Consider the following 19,701-nt stretch of genomic DNA (forward strand, 5'->3'; position numbering starts at 1 on the left):
AATTATCCTAGGGTACGATAATAGTTTACCATTTGGCGACAACCTATGAACAGAATATCAAATGGAATCTCAAATAAGTTCCAGGAAAACGCTGCTATTTGGTGACAACCTGTCACAGAATCTGACCCTGGTATGAGGTTCGTGATGTGCGTGGAAAAGCTCTGCAATGAGTCAAACCGTGACTGGAGGCCACCCGGGTAACCACATCCCCCGCGGAAAGCCGCGCGGCCGGAAGAGCCACATCGGCTCCGCCCCGCTTTGTGTCGTGGGCGGGGCGTTTCCGGCCGGCTGACGCGTACGCGCCCGGAGACCCCGCGGGTCGTACCCAGCGCAAGAACGCGCGGTCGGGCGCCGGGCTCCGCGGCCTTGGCCACCGTGGTTCCTCAGCACCGTCGGGCCGGGGCTGCTGAGCCCACCCAGAAAGGTCGTTTCCCCCGCAGTTTCCAGTAAGTGACGGTCCCAGTCGGAGTTGCGGCTAGAAAGAGGCCGCGCCGGCATTTTCTTCCCCCGTCCCGTAATGCCCCTATTAATTCCCTCCCCGGCGTTCGGGTTACGCCACGTCTGTCCGTCGCCGCTCCCAGCGCTCGAAGTTTCCCCAGAAGATGTGCCCTTTCTCGTGAGCCCTTCGTTAATCTTAAACGGATGCCGACCTGTCACTTATGCTCTGGAGGATGTTTTTGGTCAGCCCCTCGTCTCGGCCCTTCCTTGTCCTGCCACAGTGACGGCCCCGCAGTTACACACCGCGGGAATGCTCCATCACTTCTTCCTCACCTGCCTCGGGGATATACCCTTACTTTCTGCTTGAGAATCTTCCCTCTTCCAGGGAAAATCGGTTACCAAGGACCAGCCCTCTCAGCGCAGCGCCCCTCCTCCCCACTAAAAAGCCCCTTCTCATTAAATAAGCGCCACAGTGAACGAAAGAATGCCTTAAGAGTAGGACACTGACCTAAGCGTTTGACACGCATTATTTTATTTAATCATCGCGACAGTCCTTAAGTAGATAACAAATGAGGAAACTGAGGCACAGAAAAGTTAATTTGCTCGAGGTAACAGTTTGCGTGGGATGGAGTTAAAATTTGAATCCATTGTGTAGCTCGCTCCAAAGCTGGCGCAATCACCCCTTCCTCTTTCCGAAATCCTGGGCACCCCCCCCCCCCCTTTTAATTGCTTCTCCTGAGGAATTTTTTCTGAATGCTGCCTAGAAGATCCCTATTTATGGAAATCTGACTTCTAGGAACTTTTTCATTGCTTTGTTTCATGCAGACCCTTGGGTGTTCATTTTATCAGATATCTAAGCTCTGAGCTTAGTAATATTTTGCATCCCCAGGGTGTGCTTCTGCCTCCTTAAAAATGTACCCAATCCAGTATGTACTCTGATCAGCCCTCTTCCCTGCCTCAGTATGACTGTCATTATCGTTATGACTGTTCTCAGCAAACACTTGAGCAGCTAATTTTTGTGAGACAATAAAGATAATTGCAGTTTCAAAGAGGTTTAGTTCCTGACCTCAAGGAGACATGTGACATTTATTCCTAAAAACACCAAGAAAATAGCAGATAAACACTCACTTGCACAGAAAACAGATTCTACAGAAATAACTTTGGACAAAAGAGTTTAAGTGCTAGACTTGTTTCCTCATCTGTAAAATATTAAAGTTAGGGGAGCTTATTAAAATTGTGTGACTCTAAATTCAGAGATATGATTGTTCACTGTGTACTGAAGTGGGAACTGTTGGAGCGGCTATATAGTGTGTTCTTGTTACATTATAGTAGAGATGGGAATTAGGTTGAAGATTTTTCTTAGCAGTCTGAACATCTGATAATGACTGTAGCCTTTGCTCTGGAAATAAAATTCACATTCATACATCGTTTTGTGCTCAGTTTTTAGGAGATTCGTGACCCACCTCTTCCCTCCAAAGCCTACATGTTAAAAACAAAGAAACAAACAAAAAAACAACCTTGACTTTGGGATATAAAATGAACTGAAGTTCAAAAGGCAAGGCTAAGCCAGCTGTGGAGGGCCTTTATCTTGTCAGCAGTGTGGAACCATTGGGGGTTTAAGAAGTCTGGCAGCAGTATGAAGGATGAATTAAAGTGGAGAAAGGCAGTGCGAATAGTTAGGTGGCAGGTAGAATAATTTAGGTAGTTCAGGAGATACTAAAGGACAATGCCAACCAGTAATGGGAATGGGGGGAAATTGCAAGAAACATTGGCAAAGACAAGTCAAGAGGACTTGGTATCTATGGAAGTGGATAAAGACAGAAAGGAGTCAATGATAACAAGGTTTGAGGTTTGTACAGCTGCAGATACATCCATTCTCTACTTTGTCTTCAGTTTTTCTTTTTTTATTATGCTAGGTCATTCCTATAATATACACACTCTAAGAGAAGATATCACTACTGATGATGGACACCAAAAAGCATAATAAGAGAATTCTACAAACAGCTCTATACTCATAAATTCAACAACTCAGATGAAATGGACCACTATCAAAACTACCAAAACTCACTCAAGAAGAAATATATAGGCTAAATAGCTGTATAACTATTAAAGAAACTGAATTGGTATTTAAAAACCTTAAAAAAAAAAAAAAAAAAAAAGGAAGCTCCGATCCATATAGTTTCACTGGTGAGTTTTACCAAACATTTAAGGACAAAGTAATAGCCATTTTACACAAGCTCTTCCAGAAGATAGAAGAGGAAGGAAAACTTCCCCACTCATTTTGTGAAGCCACCATTAGCTGATACCAAAACCAGATAAAAACAGCACAAAAAGAAAACCAAGTCAATATCCCTCATGAGCAAAGGTGAAAAATTCCTCAAAAAAAAAAAAAAAAAAATTAGCGAATTGAATTCAACTGCGTGTAGAAAGAAAAATACCTTTGACCGAGTGTCATTTATCCCAGGAGTTCAAGGCTTGTTTGACATTTGAAATCAGTGTAATCTACCATGTTAACAGACTAAACAAGAAAAACTCCTTGATCCTATGAATAGGTGCAAAACAAACCAAAAAACCACCTGACAAAATTCAACATCTATGATTTTAAAAATTCAGCACCATGAACCTGACAAATTCATCTCTATTCCTTAAGGAAAAAACCATTTTTTTTTTCAGTTCAACCAAAATGAGAAAAAATCATACTTTGAGCCCCAGAGTCTTATCCACGTAGAGGTCATTGGTTCTTCAATAGCTGTAGAAATGACCTCCATCTGTGACCCAGAGGACTAGCTGGTGTGACTTGCTTCATAAGAGGACTCAGTGACTGGAGCTTCTGACTAGCCGTGTTTTGCCCAGCCTGATTTGGACTTTCTGAGCAAGCAGTCTTGCTTGCTCACCATCAAAGAAACTACATTGCTGAAATGGTAGAGAGATGGTGAAGAGTGAGGATGGATAGTACCACTTGACATGGTCTTGGTAGTCTCTCCAAGAGATGGCACTCACTATTTTTCTATGCTTTTCCATCTTAAAAAGTTTTGCACTTTTATAGACAGCAAACAAATGGAATGTGTACATTAAGTTTCAGAAAGGATGTAGCTGTCTTCATATCAATGTTCAATACAAAACAAAACAAAACAACTCAGTGAACTAGGAATAACAGGGAATCTGGTAAAAGGCATCTATAAAACCTAGAGCTAACATCATACTAAATGGTGAAAGACTGAATGTCTCCTACCCCCCAAATTAGGAACCAGACAAGTATGCATGTTTTCACTATTCCTATTTCATATTTTACTAGAAGTCCTAGCAATTGCAGTAAGGAAGAAAAGTAAAAGGCATTTTGGTTGAAAAGGAAGGAATAAAATTATCCCTATTTTCAGGTGGCATAATTCTCTGGTAAATCTCAAGAAATCTATAAAACTCTTAGTGCTAATAAGTGAATTTAGGAGGTTGCAGGATAAAAGGTTAATATAAAAAAATAAATCATATTTCTGCACTAACAATGAACAATTGGAAACTGACCAGATCCCTTCCCTGCCAAGTGTAATACCTAGGTACTGTCTAAACCTAACAAAATATGTGCAGGATCTATATGCTGAAAGCTATAAAACACTGTTGAAAAAAATCAACATCCATACTGTGTTCATGGATTTAAAGGAATCAGTATGATTAAGATGCCAATTCTCCTTAAATTGACCTATGCATTTAATGCAATTGCAGTAAAAAAAAAACCAAAACAAAACAGAATTTTTGTAGTTATAGTTGATTCTAAAGTTATAAGGAAAGGTAAAAGAAACAATAGCAAAAAACAATTTTGCAAATGAATAGCAAAGCTGAAGAATTCAAACAATCTGATTTTAAGACTACTATAAAGCTACAGTAATCAAGACAGTGTGATATTGGTGAAAGTATAGACACATAGACCAATGGAACAGAATAGAATACAAAAATAGACCCACACAAATATGACCAATTGATTTTTTTCATAAATAATGAACATTTATTTCTGACAGTTCTGGGGGCTAGAGGTCTGAGAGCAGGGTGCCATCATGGATGGGTTATGGTGAGACCTTCTTCCTGGTTGCATGTGGCTGACAGCTGACTTCTCACTGTGTTCCTTGCTGGTGGAAGGGGCTAGGGAGATCTATAGGGTCTGTCTTTTTTCTTCTTCCAGTTTTATTGAGATATAATTGATATACAGCACTGTGTAAGTTGAAGGTGTATAGCATAATGACTTGGCTCATATCATGAAATGGTTATTACAATAAATTTAGTGAACATACATCATTTCACATAGATACAAAATTCTAAAAAATAGAAAAAAAATTTTTTTCTTGTGATGAGAACTCAGGATTTACTCTCGTTAACAACTTTCATATATAACATAGAGTGGTATTAATTATACGAGGGTGAGTCAAAAATTATCTGCACTCTGGTTATATTAAAACTTCTATAAATTCTATAGCCAGAGTGCGAAAAATTTTTGACTCACCCTCATATTATCATGTTGTACAATACATCCCTAGTACTTATTTATCTTATAATTGGAAGTTTTTACCCTCTGACCACTTTTATCAAATTCCCCCTCCCCCCACTCCCACCTCTGGTAACCACAAATCAGGTCTCTTTTTCTAAGAGTTTGTTTATCTGGTTTTGAAGAATAATTGACCTATACCACTATATTAGCCCCTGTTACACAACATAGTGATTTGGTATTTTATACATTTTAAAATGATCATCACGATAAGTGTAGTTATAATGTCACCATACAGAGATGTTACAGTTATTGACTATATTCCCTACACTTAACATCACAATCTATCTCTGTCTGTTCTACCTACCTATCTATGATTATTTTAAATTGCTGATCTCATTTAAATGAATTTTAACAACCCTACATTTTTACTCCCCCCGCCCATATGTACTGTTTTTGACATCATATTTTACATCTTTTTGTTTTGTGTATCCTTTAACTACTTATTGCAAATGATTTTACTACTTTTGTCTTTTAACCTTCCTACTAGCTTTATACATGGCTGATTTACTACCTTTACTAATGAGATTTTTCCTTTTGCAATTTTCATGTTTCCAGGCCTTTTCTTTTTCACTTAAGAGAAGTCCCTTTAACATATCTTATAAAGCTGGTTTGGTGGTGCTGAACTCTTAGCTTTTGCATGTCTGTAAAACTTTTGATCTCTCCATCAAATGTGAATGAAAGCCTTATTGACTAGAGTATTCTTGGTTGTAAGCTTTTCCTTTTCATCTCTTTAAATGTATTGTGCCACTCCTTTTTGGCCTGTAAATGTTAGTACTCTTGATGTTGTCCCAGAGGTTTCTTAAACTGTCCTCACTTTTTTTGTTTTTTCTTTCTGTTTTCTATTCAGCTTCAGTGATTTCCACTACTCTGTCTTCCACTGGCTAATCCATTCCTCTGTATCATCTAATCTACTGTTGATTCTCTCTTAGTGTATTTTTCATTTCAATTATTGTATTCTTTACCTCCATTTGGTTATTCTTTATATTTTCTAACTCTTTGTTAAAAGCATCTAGCTTCTCACCCTGCTCATCCAATTTTCTCCCAAGTTCTTTGAACATCTTTACAGTCATTACCTTGAACTCTCTATTGGGTAGATTGCCTATCTTCACTTAGTTCTTCTGAGGTTTTTTCTTGTTACTTCATTTTGAACATATTCCTTTGTCACCTCATTTTGTTTTTATTTCTTTGTGTCTGGTGGGTTCATTAAGTTTCCTGACTTTGGAGAATTGGCCTTTCATAGGAGACTTCCTATGTACCCCAGCAGCACACTTCCCTCTGGTTACCAGAGCTGTATGCTCTAGGGATGCCCCCTATTTGGGCTGCATGGGTCCTTCTGCTATGGTGGGCTGACTACTGTCAGTGGTATGGTAGGGTGGCTGGCCCCTGGTTGCCAGGCCCTGCCTTGTGTGGAGGCTGCAGGCCACTGGTTGGTGGGGCTGGGTTCTGGATTGGGTGTTTGCGGAGCTGGGAGTCCTGGATCTAGTGTTGGCCTGCTGCTGGAGGAAGCAGTTGCTGATAGGTCTGGCTGTGGGGTCTGGGGTGTCCCAGAGCTCATATTGGTTTGCTGGTGGGCAGAGCTGGAGCCCAGGGGGTGCCTGGGCTAATGCCAGTTCACTGGTTAGTAGAACCAGGTTCCCAGGTCTCTGGCTACACAGCCCTATGGGTCCCAGAGCTGGTGTCAGCTGCTGATGGAAGGGGCTGGATCCCAGAGCAGCTAGCTAAGGGGCCCAAGTTGTCCCAGAGCTGGTATTGGCCTGCTGATGGGTAGATCTATGGCCTACGGGGTCCTGGAACTGGTGCTGGCCTGCGGGTGGGTGGACTGGGTCCTGGTACCACAGGCTGCAGGGCTGTAAGGGCTCAGGGCTGGCATCTGCCAACTGATCCCACAGGATCTTAGGGCTGGTGCCCATGCACTCGTGGATAAGCCTGGGTCTCATCCTGGCCCACATGTGGGTCGAGCTGGGTTCTGGGGTCTCCGGCTACAGGGCCCTGGGCATTCCAGAGTTGGTATTTCAGCCTGTTGATGGGCAGGACCAGGACTCAGGGTTCCTGTGGTTAGTTCCTAGTCACTGTGTCTTCACCCAGCTAGTTGCTTGGCCTGAGGTGTCCCCCTACTGGTGCAGAAAGGCTGGTGGGTAGGGCCAGGTCCTGGTACTAATAGGCTAGAGGGAGGATTCCAAAATGATGCTTGCCAGTATCAGTGTCCACATGGTAGGATGAACTCTCAAAAATAGCTGCTGCCAGTGTCTGTGTCCCCAGGATGAACTCCAGCTGCTTCCTGCCTCTCTGGGAGGCTCTCCAAGATGAGCAGGTAGGTCTGACCCAGGCTCCTTTCAAATTACTATTTCTGCCCTGGGTATCGGAGTGTGTGAGATTTTGTGTGCGCCCTTTAAGAGTGGAACCTCGGACTTCCTAGGTGGCGCAGTGGTAAAGAATCTGCCTGCCAATGCAGAGGATGCGGGTTCGAGCCCTGCCCTGGGAAGATTGCACATGCCATGGAGCAACTAAGCACGTGCACCACAACTATTGAGCCTGTGCTCTAGAGCCCGTGAGCCACAACTACTGAGCCCATGTGCCGCAACTATTGAAGCCCATGTGCCTAGGGCCCATGCTTCACAACAAGAGAAGCCACTACAATGAGGAGCCTGCGCACCACAATGAAGAGTAGCCCTGCTTGCAGCAACTAGAGAAAGCCCGTCTGCAGCAGTGAAGACCCAACACAGCCAATAAATAAATTAAAAAAAAAAGAGTGGAACCTCTATTTCCCACAGTCTCTAGCTGTCTTGAAAGGAAGCCCTACTGGCCTTCAGAGCCAAACGTTCTGGGGACTCATCTTCCTGGTGCAGGTCGCCTGGGCCGGGGGGCCTGATGTGGGGCTTAGACCACTCACTCCTTGGGGAGAACCTCTGTCTTGTAATTATCTTCCCATTTGTAAGTCACCCACCCAGGGGTATGAGTCTTAACTATACTGCGTCTCTGGCCCTCCTGCCCATCTCTCTGTGGTTCCTTCTTTATATCTTTAGTTGTAGAAGACTTTTTCTCCTAGTCTTCTTGTTTTTCTCATCAATAGTTGATCTATAAATAGTTGTAATTTTGGTGTGCCTGTGACCAATTGATTTCTGAGAGAGGCGCAAATACAGTTCAGTGGAGAAAGGACAGCCATTTCAATACATGGTGCTGGAAAAACAGATATCCATATGTGAAAAGTGAACCTTGATCTACGTCTCTCACCATATATAAAATTAATGCGAAATGGACCATAGACCTAAGAGAGTAAAGTAAGAGTAAAAGTAAAACTCTTGAGAAAAACACTAGGAGAAAATCTTTGTGACCTTGGATTAGGCAGAGTTCTTACATACAACACCAAAAGCACTATCTCTAAAGGAAAAAAATTGATAACTTGGACTGTATAAAAATTAAAATCTGGAACTTATTTGCAAAGCAGAAAGAGGGACATGGACATAGAAAACAAACATATGGATACCAAGGGGGAAGGGGAGGTGGGATGAACTGTGAGATTGGGACTGACATATACACACTATTGATACTATGTATAAAATAGATAACTAATGACAGCCTACTGTATAGCACAGGGAACTCTACTCAGTGTTCCGTGGTGATCTAAATGAGAAGGAAATAAAAAAAAGAAGAGGGGATATATGTATACATTATAGCTGATTCATTCTGCTATACAGAAGAAACTAACACACCATGAGAAAGCAACTATACCCCAATAAAAATAAAAAGATTAAAATCTACAGCTATATGATGGACACTACGAAGTGAATGAAAGACAAGGCATATTGGGAGAAAATATTTGCAAACCACGTACTTAACAAAGGATTTTTATCCAGAATATATAAAGAAATTTATGTATTCCTAACATGAAAACAAACAACAATAAAAAATGTGGAAAAGTTGAACAAACACTTCACTAAAAAAGATATAATACAGATGGCAAAAAAGCACATGAAAAGATGTTCAATATCATCAATCGTTTGGGAAATGCAAATTAAAATGACAGGCAACATTACAGACCTATTAGAATTGATTAAAAAAATAATACCAAGTTCTGGCAAAAATGTGGAGAAATGGAAACATTCATACATTACTGTACAGCCACTCTGGAGAAGAGTTGTGCAGTTTCTTATAAAATTAAGTATACATTTACCATGTAACCCAGCAATTCCACTTCTAAATGTTTATCCTAGAGAAATAGACACTTATGTTTACACAAAAATCTGTATCTAAGGGAGAAGAAAGATGGCGGCAAAGTAGAAGGACGTGGAATGCATCCCTCTCCACAGATGCATCAGGAATACACCAAAAGACACGATAATTCCCACAGAGAACCAGCTGAACACCAGCAAATGACCTCGGACACCAGAAAGGACTGCAAAGATCCCAACATAACTGGGACAAGCAACCTCTGAAGTCTGGACTACTCCATCAGAAGTCAAGTAGGAGGGTCTGGGGAGGGAGCACTGAATCCAGGATGCTAGACTACTAGGGAGTCCGCAGACACAGGGAAGATTAATTGCAGAGGACTCTCACAGAGTCCTGTATCAGAGTCTAAGACTCGGCTTCGTCCGACTATCTGCAACTGCCAGTGCTGGACACCTCACACCAAACTACAAACAAGACAGGAACACAAACCCACTCATCAGCACAAACACTACCTAGAGCCATATTAACCTCACAGATACCCTAAAACACATCACCTGACACAGCCCTACTCATCAGAGAGAAGAGACACAGAGCCACACACTGGAAAGCAGACACCAGACCCCCTCACCAGGACGCCTACTCAAGACACTGGACAAACCCCACCATAGGGGGCAGAGGGCAGAAACAAGAGGAATTACCACTAGGCAGCATAGGGAATGAGACAGCAAATCCTATAAATTAGACAAAATGAGAAAACAAAGAAACACCATGCAGGCAAAGGAGCAGGAAAAACAAACAAACACACACAAACAGACAAGACCAAATAAATGAAAAGGAAATAGGAAAATTGCCTGAAAAAGAATTCAGAGTAATGATAGTAAAGATGAACCAAAATCTCAATAACAAAATACAGAAAATACAAGAAACATAAGGACTCAGAAGAACTAAAGAGCAAACAAAGAGTAATGGACAACAAAATAACCAAAATTAAAAATACTCTATATAGTATAAACAGCAGAATAACAGTCAGGAGAATGAATAAGTGAGTTGGAAGATAGAATGGGGGAAATAACTGCCACAGAGCAGGAAAGAGGAAAAAGAATAAAAAGAATGGAAGACAGTCTCAGAGACCTTGGTGACAACATTAAGCACACCAACATTTGAATCATAGGCATCCCAGAAGAAGAAGAAAGACAGAAAGGGTCTGAGAAAATATTTGAAGAGGTTACAGTGGAAAACTTCCCCAACACAGGAAAGGAAATAATCAAGTCCGAGAAGCTCAGAGAGTCCCATACAGAATAAACCCAAGGAGAAATACACTGAGGCATATATTAATCAAACTAACGAAAATTAAACACAAAGAAAAAATATTGAAAGCAGCAGGAGAAAAGCAACAAATAACATATAAGGGAAAACCCATAAGGATAACAGCTGACCTTTCTACAGAAACTCTGCAGGCCAGAAGGGAATGGCAGGATATACTGAAAGTCCTGAAAGAGAAAAACCTACAGCCAAGAGTACTCTACCCAGCAAGAATCTCATTCAGATTTGATGGAGAAATCAAAAGCTTTCCAGACAAGCAAAAGTTAAGAGAATTCAACACCACCATACCAGCCTTTCAACAATTGCTAAAGGAATTTTTCTAGATAGAAAACACAAGAGAAGGAAAAGACCTACACAAACAAATCCAAAGCAATTAAGAAAATGGTAATCTGAACATACATGTCAATAATCACCTTAAATGTAAGTGGATTAAATGCTGCAACCAAAAGACAGAGACTGGCTGAATGGATACAAAAACAAGACCCTTCTATATGCTGCCTACAAGAAGCCCACTTCAGACCAAGGGACACACATAGACTGAAAGTAAAGGGATAGAAAAAGATATTCCATGCAAATGGAAGTCAAAAGAAAGCTGGAGTAGCAATACTCATATCAGACAAATTAGACTTGAAAGTAAAGACTATTACAAGAGACAAGGAAGGACACTACATAATGATCAAGGGATCCATCCAAGAAGAACATATAACAATTGTAAATATCTCTGCACTCAACATAGGAGCATGTCAATACATAAGGCAAATGCTAACAGCCATAAAAAGGGAAATCAACAGTAACACAATAATAGTAGGAGACTTGAACACCCCACTTACATCAATGCACAGATCATCCAAACAGAAAATAAATAAGGACACACAAGCTTTAAATGACACATGAGACCATCTCAACTTAATTGATATTTATAGGACATTCCAGCCCAAAACTACAGAATACATTTTCTTCTCAAGTGCACACGGAACATTTTCCAGGATAGATCACATCTTGGGTCACAAATCAAACCTTGGTAAATTCAAGAAAATTGAAATCATATCAAGCATCTTCTCTGACCACAACACCATGACACTAGATATCAATTACAGGAAAAACACTATAAAAAATACAAACACATGGAGGCTAAACAATATGCTATTAAACAACCAAGAAATCACTAAAGAAATCAAAGAGGAAATCAAAAAATACCTAGAAACAAATGACAATGAAAACACAACCACCCAAAACCTATGGGATGCAGCAAAAGCAGTTCTAAGAGGGAAGTTTATAGCAATACAGTCCTACCTCAAGACAGAAGAAAAATATCGAATAAACAACCTAACCTTACACCTAAAACAAAGAAAGAAGAACAAAGAAACCCCAAAGTGAGCAGAAGGAAAGAAATCATAAAGATCAGATCAGAAATAAATGAAAAAGAAAGGAAGGAAACAATAGCAAAGATCCATGGAACTAAAAGCTGGTTCTTTGAGAAGATAAACAAAATTGCTAAACCATTAGCCAGACTCATCAGGAAAAAAAGGGAGAAGATGCAAATCAACAGAATTAGAAATGAAAAAGAAGTAACAACTGACACCACAGAAATACAAAAGATCATGAGAGACTACTATAAGCAATTATATGCCAATAAATTCAATAACCTTGAAGAAATGGATAAATTCTTTAAAAAGTACAATCTTCCAAGATGAACCAGGAAGAAATAGAAAATATGAACAGTCCAATCATAAGCACTGAAATTGAGACTGTGATTAAAAATCTCCCAACAAACAAAAGCCCAGGGCCAGATGGATTCACAGCCAAATTCTATGAAACATTTAGAGAAGAGCTAACACCTATCCTTCTCAAACTCTTCCAAAATATAGCAGAAGGAGGAACACTCCCAAACTCATTCTACAAGGCCACCATCACCCCAATACCAAAACCAGACAAAGATGTCACAAAAAAAGAAAATTACAGACCAATATCACTGATGAATATAGATGCAAAAATACTAGCTAACAGAATCCAACAGCACATTAAAAAGATCACACACCATGATCAAGTGGAGTTTATCCATGGGATGCAAGGATTCTTCAATATATGCAAATCAACCAATGTGATACATCATATCAACAAATTGAAGGATAAAAACCATATGATAATCTCAATAGATGCGAGAAAAGCTTTTGACAAAATTCAACATCCATTTATGATAAAAGCTCTCCAGAAAATGGGCATAGAAGGAAATTACCTCAACATAATAAAAGCCATACATGAGAAACCAAAAGCCAGCATCATTCTCAATGGGGAAAAACTGAAAGAATTCCCTCTAAGAACAGTAACAAGACAAGGGTGTCCACTCTCACCATTATTATTCAACATAGTTTTGAAAGTTTTAGCCACAGCAATCAGAGAAGAAATAAAAGGAATCCAAATTGGAAAAGAAGTAAAATTGTCACTCTTTGCAGATGACATGATATTATACATAGAAAACCCTAAAGACTCTACCAGAAAACTGCTAGCACTACACTAATCACTGAATTCAGTAAAGTAGAAGGATACAAAATTAATGCACAGAAATCAGTTGCATTCCTATACACTAACAACGAAAAAGTAGAAAGAGAAATTAAGGAAACTCTGCCATTTACCATTGCAACAAAAAGAATAAAATACCTAGGAATAAACCTGCCTAAGGAGGCAAAAGACCTGTATGCAGAAAACTATAAGACACTGATGAAAGAAATCAAAGACGATACAAACAGATGGAGAGACATACCATGTTCCTGGATTGGGAGCATCAACATTGTGAAAATGACTATCTTACCCAAAGCAATTTACAGATTTAACGCAATCCCTATCAAATTACCAATGGCATTTTCCACAGAACTAGAACAAGAAATCTTACGATTTGTATGGAAATGAAAAAGACCCCGAATAGCCAAAGCAATCTTGAGAAGGAAAGATGGAGTTGGCAGAATTAGGCTTCCTGACTTCAAACTATACTACAAGGCCATAGTGATCAAGACAATATGGTACTGGCACAAAAATAGAAAGGAAGATCAATGGAACAGAATAGAGAACTCAGAGATAAACCCAAGTACATATAAGCACCTTATCTTTGACAAAGGAGGCAAGAATATACAATGGAAAAAAGCCTCTTCAATAAGTGGTGCTGGGAAAATTGGACAGCAGCATGTAAAAGGATGAAATTAGAACACTCCTAACACCATACATAAAAATAAACTCAAAATGGATTAAAGACCTAAATGTAAGGGCATATATACTATAAACCTCCTAGAGGAAAACATAGGTGGAACACTCTATGACATCCATCAAAGCAAGATCCTTTTTGACCCACCTCCTAGAATAAAGGAAATAAAATCAAGAATAAACAAATGAGACCTCATGAAACTTAAAAGCTTTTGCACAGCAAAAGAAACCATAAACAAGACTAGAAAGCAACCCTCAGAATGGGAGAAAATACTTGCCAATGAAGCAATGGACAAAGGATTAATCTCCAAAATATACAAGCAGCTCATGCAGCTTAATATCAAAAAAGCAAATAACCCAATCCACAAATGGGCGGAAGACCTAAATAGACATTTCTCCAAAGAAGACATACAGATGGCCAACAGACACATGAAAAGATGCTCAACATCACTCATCATCAGAGAAATGCAAGTCAAAGCCACAATGAGGTATCACCTCACACTAGTCAGAATGGCCATCATTGAAAAATCTGGAAACAATAAACGTTGGAGAGGGTGTGGAGGAAAGGGAACTCTCCTGCACTGTTGGTGGGACTGTAAGTTGGTACAGCCACTATGGAAAACAATTTGGAGGTTCCTTGAAAAACTACAAATAGAACTACCATATGATCAAGTAATCCCACTCCTGGGCATATACCCAAAGAAAACCATAATCGGAAAAGAAACATGTACCATAATGTTTATTGCAGCACTCTTTACAATAGCCAGGACATGGAAGTAACCTAAATGCCCATCAACAAATGAATGGATACAGAAGATGTGGCATATATATACAATGGAATATTACTCAGCCATAAAGAGGAATGAAATGGAGCTGTATATAATGAGGTGGATAGACATAGAGTCTGTCATACAGAGTGAAGTAAGCCAGAAAGAGAAAAACAAATACTGTGTGCTAACTTATATATATGGAATCTAAAAAAAAAAAAAAAAAATACTGATGAACCCAGTGACAGGGCAGGAATAAGGATGCAGATGCAGAGAATGGACTGGAGGACACGGTGTTGGGGGGACAGGCGGCAAAGGGGAAGCTGGGACGAATTGAGAGAGTAGCATAGAATAGATACACTACCAACTGTAAAATAGATAGCTAGTGGGAAGTTGCTGTATAACAAAGGGAGATCAACTTGATGATGGGTGATGCCTTAGAGGGTCAGGAGAAGGAGAGCGAGAGGGAGTCGTGGGAGGGAGGGGATATGGGGATATATGTATAAATATAGCTGATTCACTTTGGTGTACCTCAAAAGCTGGTACAAGAGTGTAAAGCAATTATCTTCCAACAAAGAGCTTAAAAAAAATCTGTACCCAAGTATTCATAGTATCATTATTTGTGATTGTCCAAACTGTTTCAAATCAAAGCTGGCTCAACATTTGAAAATCAGTGTAATCTGCCATATTAACAAATTTAACAAGAGAAACTACACGAACTAAATGTCCTTCAGTGGGCAAATGGAAGCACATTATGGTCCATTCATATGGTGGAATATTGTTCAGAAACAAAAAGGAACAAATGATTTGGATATGCAATAACTTGGATGAATCGCGAGTGTGGTATCTTAAGCAAAGGAAGCTAATCTCAAATGGTTACATATTATATGATTATATTAATATGAAAGGGAAATCTGGGAAGGGCAAAACTAAAGGGACAGAGAACACATCATGATTGCCAGGGGTTAAGGGTAAGAAGAGGGTCTGACTGCAAAGATATTTTGGGATATTCAAATTGCTCTGTATAATGGTTGTTAAAGAATCTATGCACGTACTAAAACTCATACACACATACACCCAAATTTTTTCTGTCTGTAAATTTAAAAGAAAATTTTGTTAAAAAACCCCACAAACCCTAGTTAGTTTAGAATCCCTTTTTAAAATCCTACACTTGACCTCAATAATTCCTCCAACCACTATACCATTTTTCTGCTTTCATGGTAAAGTATCATTGTTTATTGTCTCTATTTCCTTCCTTACCATTCACTCCTTACACACACACACACACACAAGGGTGAGTCAAAAATTATCCCCACAATGGCTGTAGAATTTATAGAGGTTTTAAGATAATCTAGTGCGGATAATTTTTGACTCACCCTCATATATATGTGTGTGTGTGTGTGTATTGTTTTTAATTTTGAAACATTCAGCAGTATAATGCTTGCACATGATTAAAAGACCAAGGAGTGTGGACGGGTTTGTAGTTTAAAACAAAAAAACCAGTCTCCATCCCACTTGCTTTCTTCTCATTCTAGATCCAGCTCCCCAGAAACAAATGCTTTAAATTTTTCTATGTTTAGTTTCTTTGGTGATTACAATTAGATCTCTAAATAATATGCTTATATTGTTCTTTCTCAGTTAATCAAATTGAGATGTTAACCTCTGACTTTCTGCTATGATAGATGAGGACTTATATCACCCTTCACTTCTGCTAGCTGCCTTCTCCCTGGATTTGATAGTTTTAAAATAGTTTTTATTTACTGTATTGTTTACCCTTATAATCTTAAGCAATATACTTAATCACATATTTCTTATTCCAGCAAGTTTTATCAGTATCTCTTGACTTTGTAGGATATTAGCACTCCTACCTTTCCCTCTACCTTTTCTCTCCCTTCACCTTGCATGTTCTGTCAGCTGTAACTTTATATTTATAGCATTATAAATGGATAAATTACTTTATATTGTATAACTATGATTAAAACATCCATATTTTCCTATACAAGTTGAATTTATAAGTTGAAACCAATTTTAAAAAAATTTATATTACTTTAACTTTGTAAATATTGTTCACTGAAAGTCTTAGTAATGTGCTTGGATTATATTTCTCTTAAGGTCCAAGAATCCGTTTCTAGAAAAATGTTGCTAGCATTAACTAATTCTTGACAATGTTTTTATTAGAACCCATTAACATTTTGTTCTAAATTGGGCCAATTGCTTTTCAGTCCTTTGAATTTAGTTTTTTCCTAAGATTTTACTTTTTCCTTTGAATTTCTGGGGCTTTCCATACTTTTGTTTTCCTCACCTTCTCCTTTCTTTGTTTTCACTCTTGTTTTGCTGAAGCACATACTCAAGTAACTTCTCAGAAAGTATACATGTGAGATAAACCTTCCAAATATTTGCATGATCTGATTTTACCTGCCTATTTCTTGATAACTTAACTGAATATAGAATTCTATGTTTAAAGTAATTTTCCCCAGAACTGTAAAGATCTTTTTTCAATATGTCTTAGCATTCAGCATTGGTGAAAAGGTTGATGCTAGCTTGAATCTTTCCTTGTGACCACTTTCCCTGTGTTTGGGAACATCTCTTGAAAATTTTACATGATGTGTCTAAGTATAGAATGTTTTTGGTTAGTTTTTTAAACATACAGTTATTTATTTATTATTTTGGCTGCACTGTGTCTTAGTTGGAGCAATCAGGATCTTCATTGTGGCATGCAGGATCTTTTAATTGCAGCATGCAGACTTATTAGTTGTGGCATGCAAATGCTTAGTTGTGGCATGTATGTGGGATCTAGTTCCCCCACCAGGGATCGAACCCGGGCCCCCTGCATTGGGAGTGCTGAATCTTGCCCACTGGACTAACAGGGAAGTCGCTGAGTTTTTTCCTTTGATCTTCTTTAACAGTGGGTCTTTCAATTTGAAGGGTTCTTTTTCTGTTTAGCTCTGAGAAATTTTTAAATTTTTCATTTCCTCTCCTCCATTTTCTCTTCTTTCTGAAATTATTATTGTTTATATATTTGGCCTCTTGGATTTTATTCTCTGTGATTCTTATCTTTTTTCTAACTTTTCTAAACTGATTTTATCTTTAATGCCCTCTTTTAAGTTTTTAACTTCTGAATAATATTTTTGACTAAGAAGAATGTTCTTATTTTCAGAGTGCTTCTTTCTCAGCATCCTGTTTTTGTCTTATGAGTGCAATATCTCCTAAACTTCTCTGAAAGAACAGATCATAATTTTTAAAAGCCCTCTTTTTTATCTTGATTGTTTCTCTGTTTATCTTGGATTTTATTATGCTGTATATTTTCTTCAAATATCTGGTGCTCTTTGGTTGTGCATTCACATTGAAGAATGAGGGAATAAGAAGGATGACAAAACTTTTTATATATGGATGAAGACTGTTAACTTCAGGCTTTACTTTTAAAACTTTGCCACTTACTAGCTATGTGATCTTGGGCAAGTATTTGAACACTCTCTCCTATGAAAAAAAATGGAATGATATATTCTTTATTTTTTTTGTTGTAAGTATTAAAATGTAATACACGTAAAGTGCTTAGAACAATGCCTAGGATATATCAAACTCTTATATAATGTTTAATATTATTAAGGAAGGTAGGGTGACAGGAAGCTGGCTATTTTGTTAGGAACACAACCAAAAACGAGATTCAAGAAAGCATTACTCTGAGGCATCAAAACTTGTATTTGCTGCTCTGGAGCTCCCCATGCTTCATTCATTTTCTTTAAACAGTCCTTTGAATTTTTGCTGGAGAGTAATCACTGGGTTGTATCATGGTACAAACAGATCTTCAATAACCCTCCTGTTTTCAGCACTGCTTCTTATTCCCATCCTCCGTAGTCTCTCTCACAGTGCCTGTTCCAGGTTCTGCTTGGCAGACCACTCCTACTGTAATGTCTTTCTCAAGGATCACAAACTACACCACTCTTAGTTTCTCATGTTGACACACTTGCATCTGCTTTCTGGTTTTCAGATGTTTATTGAATCATGTTTGCTTTTGGATACCCTTTTATTTTTCCTGTTACAAATTTATTAATTTTTATTAACTATCACTTTAATATGACTTCAGGACACTATCTCTAAATATAGTCACATTGGGGGTTAGAGCTTCAATAAATGAATTTTGGAGAGTACAATTCAGTTTATAGCCTTTATCAGTGAAAAAACCAGCTTGACACAATGTGATCCCAGAGTACCACCACATTAATACTAAATTCTTGTTCTTTCAGACTGTAAAGCGAAGTTCAACTAAAACAGGGTGCTTATTTTGAAAGAATCTTCATGAGATTTTTACCAAGGTTATGGAAATACATATTTGATTTTTGTTGTGTTGACAGATCCTCAAATTAGGTGTATAAGAGGTTACTGTTTAATAAAAATATAAAACCATGTGGTGGATAACTACTATCTTACCTTCTTTCGGTCAGAATATGAAACATTGTTTCTATTTCTTTTGTCCAAAAACCATCACTTTGCTTTTTAAATTCTCTAGTAATTTGTCAACATTTTTGTTTTACAGACATGGCAGGTAGGTTTTATAGACATGGATAAGAAGTCCACACACACAAGTTCTGAAGATGCTGGGACCAGCAGAAATGGAGGTGGGAATTTTACTTGCTTTAAGATCTTTTGTGTAATTTCAAGTACATTTTATAAGTTATTTTGTTTCTCTCTCATTTGTTGCTAATATTTGAGAGGATAACTGTGTTACATTTTATATCATTCTAAGGTAAACACAAACAAAAGAAAAAAAAGCAAAAGCAAAACCACCACCAATCCCAACATAGATCATCATCTCATTCTTCAGATGACTGTGTGTTTCCTTCTTCTACATCATCTTCAGGAAGTCAGACTGACTCAAGTGTTGAAGGTATGTTTTTCACCCTGTTAACAGGCTTTTCATTTATAAGTTAGATGATCTAGAAGAAAAGTCATTAAAACTCCTTCATAACTTCTGTGTATTCAACAAATGTTCATTGAAAATACCCACTATGTGCTAGGCATAATGGTAAACACGGCATGGTCCCTTCAGCCAAGGAACTTTTAGGATATTGGACAATAAGGACAAACAAAGAGTCCATTACAATGCAGATGAGTGCTATGACTTGGGATGCACATGTGAAAGGGACAAGGAAAGGCTTTGGAGAGGAAATGATATCTGAGACTTGGAGGATGAGTAGGCATTTTCTATACAAAGCAAGGGAAGTGGAATTCAGGAAGATTTATTACATGCAAGCTAAAGGAACTGCATGTGCTAACCAT

At 38.6% G+C, this 19,701-nt stretch overlaps 1 long non-coding RNA gene across 1 annotated transcript; it reads left to right on the plus strand.

Moving 5' to 3' along the window:
* The first annotated feature begins 320 nt into the window (after positions 1–320).
* On the plus strand, positions 321–19,206 carry LOC130849595 (uncharacterized). Its single transcript, XR_009052768.1, has 3 exons — positions 321–446; positions 18,959–19,040; positions 19,169–19,206. It is a non-coding gene; the product is annotated as an uncharacterized LOC130849595 (long non-coding RNA).
* The last annotated feature ends 495 nt before the right edge of the window (positions 19,207–19,701 follow it).

Source organism: Hippopotamus amphibius, chromosome 3 (genome assembly GCF_030028045.1).
Source record: "Hippopotamus amphibius kiboko isolate mHipAmp2 chromosome 3, mHipAmp2.hap2, whole genome shotgun sequence".
Classification (NCBI taxonomy): domain Eukaryota; kingdom Metazoa; phylum Chordata; class Mammalia; order Artiodactyla; family Hippopotamidae; genus Hippopotamus; species Hippopotamus amphibius.